A 6111-nucleotide genomic window follows, 5' to 3' on the forward strand; every position below is an offset into this window, starting at 1 on the left:
CCAGCAGTTGTTAAACTCCTCGCTACATTACAAATATTGGCAGCAGGATCATTTCAAACAGTCATAGCATCAGCAGTGGGAATATCGCAGTCTGCACTCAGCCGTATCATAGCACAAGTACCGCTTCGCTACAGCGCAATTTACGGTATAATGGGCGGAGAAAGACGCTGATTGCCTGATGGGTGTCAGGGTTGATAAATACTACGCAAAATGTGGAAGCATAGCGTGCGATATTACCAAACTCGTATAAACAGACGCAGCGCAAACTGCGCTAGCGTTAGTAAATCTAGCCCTCAGAGTTTCCCATCTCAGGGTAAATCAACTCAGACATCAGGGTTACACTCAGAGTTTGTTAAACCTCCTTCCTGAAACGGACCCCATAACTCTACACACAAATCAAAAACACACACACACACACACACACACACACACACACACACACTGGGCAAAACCCTTTAATTCTACTGCAAAATAAAACTTTACATTCAAAACAATGTTATTTCTTCTCAAATGGTATTTTGTTTTAAAATGACACACAAAAAGCCTCTCCGGGAACCATCACCTTATCGTGGTGGAGAGGTTTGTGTGTCCCTATGAACCTGAGGGCTGTGTTGTCTGGAGCTGTGTGCTCCTGGTAGGGTCTCCCAAGGCAAAGTGGTCTCAGGTGAGGGGCCAGACAAAAAATGGTTCAAAAACCCTATAAGCCAACCTAGAAGAGGTGAAGTTACCCTGCCCGGAGGAAGCCCGGGGCCCCCGTCTGGAGCCAGGCCCAGATGGCGGGCTCGTCAGCGAGCGCCTGGTGGCAGGGTTTGCCACGGAGCACAGCCCAAAGAAGCAATGTGGCAACTCCTCTCCATCCCATGGGCCCACCACCTGTGGGAGGAACCGCTGGGGTCGGGTGCGCTGCTACACAGGTGGCAGTGAAGGTCAGGGGCCTCGACGGACCAGGCCCGGCCTGCAGACGCTGGCTCTGGGGACGTGGAACGTCTCCTCTCTGTGGGGGAAGGAGCCGGAACTGGTGCGGGAGGTGGAGCGCTACCGGTTAGTTCTGGTGGGGCTTACCTCTACGCACAGTCTCGGTTCTGGAACCATACTCCTGGATAGGGGTTGGACTCTTTTCTTCTCCGGAGTTGCTTCTGGAAAACTGTTCGCCACCTCAGGAGGGGGAAGCGGGGAACCATCCAAGCTGTGTACAGTAAGGATGGGACGCTGTTGACCTCAACTGAGGAGGTAATAGGGCGGTGGAAGGAGCACTTTGAGGAACTCCTGAATCCAACTAATACGCCCTCTATGTTAGAGGCAGAGCTGGAGGATGATGGGGGATCATTATCAATTTCCTAGGTGGAAGTCACTGATGTAGTCAAACAAGTCCACAGTGGCAAAGCCCCTGGGATTGATGAGATCCGTCCAGAAATAATCAAGGCTCTGGGTGTGGAGGGGCTGTCCTGGTTGACACGCCTCTTCAACATTGCGTGGAAGTATGGGACAGTGCCAAAGGAGTTGCAGACCGGGGTGTTCATTTTCTGAATTATGGTCTCGTTGATTTTAAAATCGTCGATAAAGCAGGGGGTGTTTTAGGGTGTGGCTATGATGTGATTGACAGTTTGCGGCCGGTCAATTATGACAGAGGTTTAGCAAAGCTTATCCAAGGCACGTCAACTTCATTTTCGAGTTTGACCAGCTTTCTTCGTAGTGACTGTGACACTTTGGTCGCCTAATAATGTCTTGTTCAGCGTTCGGTTGGACGATAAGACACTCAAAGGAGTTGGCAGTTCAGTTTTTCTGGTAAGTAACGTTACATTTTTTTAAATACTGTTTTTCGTTAGCCAACGTTAGCATCCCAATTAATATCAGTTTGCTAGCTAGATTGCACCTTGTTGACCAAGCTAGCGGGCTAACGTTATGCAGACCTTATAAACGGATTCAAATATATATTTAACGTTACGGTCGTATACAGTAGGTATGCACAACGGTCTCGCCGGTGATCTGTTTTTAACCATATGTGGTGTTATTGCTAATCGATGCGCATGCCTCCTTAACCCGCAAGCTAACACTACCATTACATGTAATGGTAGCTAAAGTTAGCTTAAAATCAAAGCCTGATATAGCTAATGCTATGGTGCAAAGTCATATTAAACCCTATAGGCTATTCGCACGGGATTAGAATCATTTTGGGACTGCGTGTGATTTAGAAATTACTCCCTCACATCTGAGTTTCGTGTGGCGACAGTGGCGCATTCGCACAGGACAAGCAGAGACTTCTTTTACTTGAATATACTGAAATATATGTTCCCGCCCGAGAGTTGGGCAACGTTACCCGGAGGTGCACGAAGGACAGGCACATAATAGGCTCGTTCGAGATGAGCCAGATCTGCGCAGAATCGATCACCGACGATCGGCGCCCAATGCATGCCGGTTAGATTTGTGTCCGACTTGATCCCGACTTGCTCTGACGTCATGCACACGTGGGCAACGATAATCTCACGAGACCAAGGCGGCCGCAGTTCTGAGACTCAGGTAGCGCAGTTGCTATTAGGCTCGTTCGAGATGAACTGCGCCTCGCCTGTAAAGCGGACGAGAGCAGGCGGCAGCAGCCGGGGGCGGTGACAAAAATCCGCTCTCAAGTTGGACAGTTTCCAGCCGTTTCCAGTAGCCTTCAGGCTGAGCAGGAAGTGACAGAAACACTGGTGGTCCGATTCCGATTTAATAAAATGTTATCAGACCCATATATCAGCTTGTACACAGTCTCCAGTTGTTTTTATTATGACAGATTAGCTGTCAAGATTCTCTACATGTGATCTGTTGCTGATTTTAATTAACAACACACTGTAGATGATCTGTAATCTCAACAGATTTAGTTTCTCTGACTTCTAAACGTCACTATCAGCCTCACATGTGTTCTGTACAGAATAAGCTTTTAAATCAGACAAATCGCAGTTAAAATCCCTCTGATTCAAAATCAATAAAAAGTTTATATAAAACGTCATCACGTTGAGTCGATTCTGAACCAATGAGCAGTTCGATCAGCTGAGAGGCCGGCGTTTCCCAGCATGCCCCGGGTCCGCCTGCGTCCGCCTGGCTCTTGCACTGTGACAAAGGCCCTGTCACGGTTGGACAGCACATGGTAAACCAACTCAGGTCACTAAGCACCCAGACAATTACTTTGCACAACCTGGATTAAGGTCACAATGGACGAAGCCTGAGATGGAGCAGGAAGATGACTGGGAGACAGCAGTGACGTCAGAGGAAGTACTGCCTGGTTTTGAGTCACAAAAGGCAAAACCAAAAACCAGGCAGCTGAAGTCCGAGCAAGACGACCGGAAGGTAGTCCCTCAAACACTGAAGAAATAAATCTCTTCAGGGACTTTTTAGCCGCTCAGCAGAGATGATATCCTCCAGGGGGAGCTTTGAGGCCTACGGGACTCACTGGAGGCTTCCCGTTTACCTGTTTTACAGCCATCCCCAGTCGGGCCTTCCGCCGCAACAGAGGGTGGGAGCCCTAGCCCTAGACTGGAACTTCCAACTCCGCGCCCCAGAAGGGAAGGCCCACCAGACAATACTGCCTTTGGGCAATCGTTGACTTCTTCCCCAAGCAGGCTGGGTAATCCTGCTGTGGGTCCATCAGCCGTTCAGCGTAAGGAGCCTAAGATGCCAGTGTATCAACATGGTGAGGACATTGAAAATTACGTTTTACGTTTTGAACGTATGGCAAGAACATGGCAGTGGCCAAAGGAGGAGTGGGCCTATAGATTAATCCCCCTGTTGACCGGGAAAGCCCTGGAGGCCTACACAGCCATGGATGAAGATCGTTCCAACTGTTACCCAGACCTGAGGGAGGCGCTGTTGGTCAAATTTGACATCTCCCCCGAAACCTATCGACAACGGTTCCGAGCAACCTCAACACCACCTGGGGAGACACCGACTGAGACATGTCATCGACCGTCGCTGGGTGCGGCCTGAACGAAAGAATAAGGACCAGTTAGGAGAGACCATAATTCTGGAGCAGCTCCTGCAGGTGTTTCCTCCAGACATCAGGATGTGTGTGAGGGAGCATGAACCGGAAGATGGTCTGACGGCAGCAAAATTGGCCCTAAAGTTCCTGAATGCCCGGAGGGGAGCCACACCACGACCAACACGAGGGGATACCAGGGATAACATCGGCCATCGAGACAACTTTGAAGGTACTCGTGTGGCGAATGTTAAGGGACAGACTGCTCATTCAGCAATTAAGACTTTAGTGTGCTATCATTGTCAACAGCAGGGACACAAGGCATCTGTTTGCCCCCTGAGAAACCAAAAGTCACTGGACTATGTTATGTGCCTAGAAAGAGTGACCAGAGTGATCACCAGGACAAGGAAGGGGAATCTAGATCTGTTCCAGTTAAAATTAATGGCAAGCCTGTAACTGCTCTCCTTGACTCTGGAAGTTCTATGTCATTCATAAGAAAAAGATACGTGCCGTGTACTATTGACTACAGTCAGCAGACAGAGGTGTTATGTGTACATGGTGAGAGCCACAGGTAGAACTGATAGTTGAGGTGGATGGGCAAAAGTATCTGATGACAGTGGGGGTGGTGGAGAACTTACCAGTGGAGATGCTTTTGGGGAGGGATTTGCCTGTGTTATATGACCTCCTAAGCAAAGGTAAAAGTCTTGTTAGAGCTAATGAACCGCTGTCAGAACCAAAAGTGCATGTCCCTTGTTTTGTCATGACAAGGTCTCAGGGAAAAGCCAAAGCTCTGTCTGGGCTACAGCCTCTGCCAGACTTATGTGGTAGTCTGTGCAAGGCTGGAACCAAAGGGCCCAGAAAGACACGTCGGCAACAACGTTTAGAGAAACATGCTGGTACACCTGTGTCTTGTGAAATGCCTGAAAGTGACTTATCAGATCTTAAGTGGGAGGTGCCAGTGAACGTTGCTGTGTTACAACAGTCTGATCCTGTCTTAAAGTCTGTGTTTACCAAGGTTCTGAACTCTGCTAATCACACTGCCCAAGTGGGTGGTGCAATGTATGTTCTTCACAATGACATCCTTTATGAGGGGGAGGAGCCAGGTAGCAGGAGGTTAGTGGTACCAGGTAAATGCAGATCACTAGTACTTCACCTTGCACACACCATTCCATGGGCAGGACACTTAGCACACTATAATTCAATTCAATTCAATTCAGAAATCATAACAAGTTATCCAAGACATAGAGTAGGTGTTTGCCCCAAGAGCAAGCAGTGCGACAGTGGCAAAAACTCCCTCTTGGGAAGAAACCTCGGACAGACCCAGGCTCTTGGTACTTGACTTCAGTGGCAATAATAGTCACATGGAACAGTGACCTGCCGGGTTCAGACATTGCAGGGCACCGCTGAGCTCGGCAGGGAGTGCAGCAGGACCACGGCGACAGCTGGAACCAGGATCTTGGAGTTCTTGGAAAACAAGGAAAAACATAAGTCCCCAGAAGCTAGGATTAGTAACAAGCATTTCTGGGACTGGATACACACAAATAGTTAAAAAGTAATAGAAAGGGAGAGGAGAGAGCAGCTGTGTGTCAAAGGAAGGAAGGAAGTCAAGGCAGTCTAGAACTATAACTGCTCTCCTTGACTCTGGATCAGTTCTATGTCATTCTAACAATTAAGAAAAAGCAGGTGGGCCAGTTAGGTGAACACTGCAACTCCTCACTCCCTAACTATAAGCTTTATCAAATAGAAGAGTTTTAAGTTCATTCTTGAAAGCGATTACAGTTTCTGCCCCCAACCCAGATCAGAGCTGGTTCCATAGGAGAGGAGCCTGATAACTGGCTGTCCCATTCTATTTTTAGAGACTCTAGGTACCACCAGTAACTCTGCATTCTGGGAGCGCAGTGCTCTAGTGGGACAATAAGGTATTAGGAGCTCTTCTAGATATGATGGTGCTAGACCATTTAGTTTGTAGGTCAATAGAAGGATTTTAAACTCAATCCTGGATTCAACAGGAAGCCAGTGCAAAAGCTCTGATGTTCTTGTGACAGTGGGGATCAGGGAGAGTGGACTTATTTGAAACCTACCAGGGAGTGGCCTGGAAGTAAAATGCTTTTTTCAGGGAGACAGGATTGTTACGCCTTGTTTGTTGTAGATTGGCATTAAAG

Source organism: Perca flavescens, chromosome 16 (assembly GCF_004354835.1).
Source record: "Perca flavescens isolate YP-PL-M2 chromosome 16, PFLA_1.0, whole genome shotgun sequence".
In the NCBI taxonomy this organism is placed as follows: domain Eukaryota; kingdom Metazoa; phylum Chordata; class Actinopteri; order Perciformes; family Percidae; genus Perca; species Perca flavescens.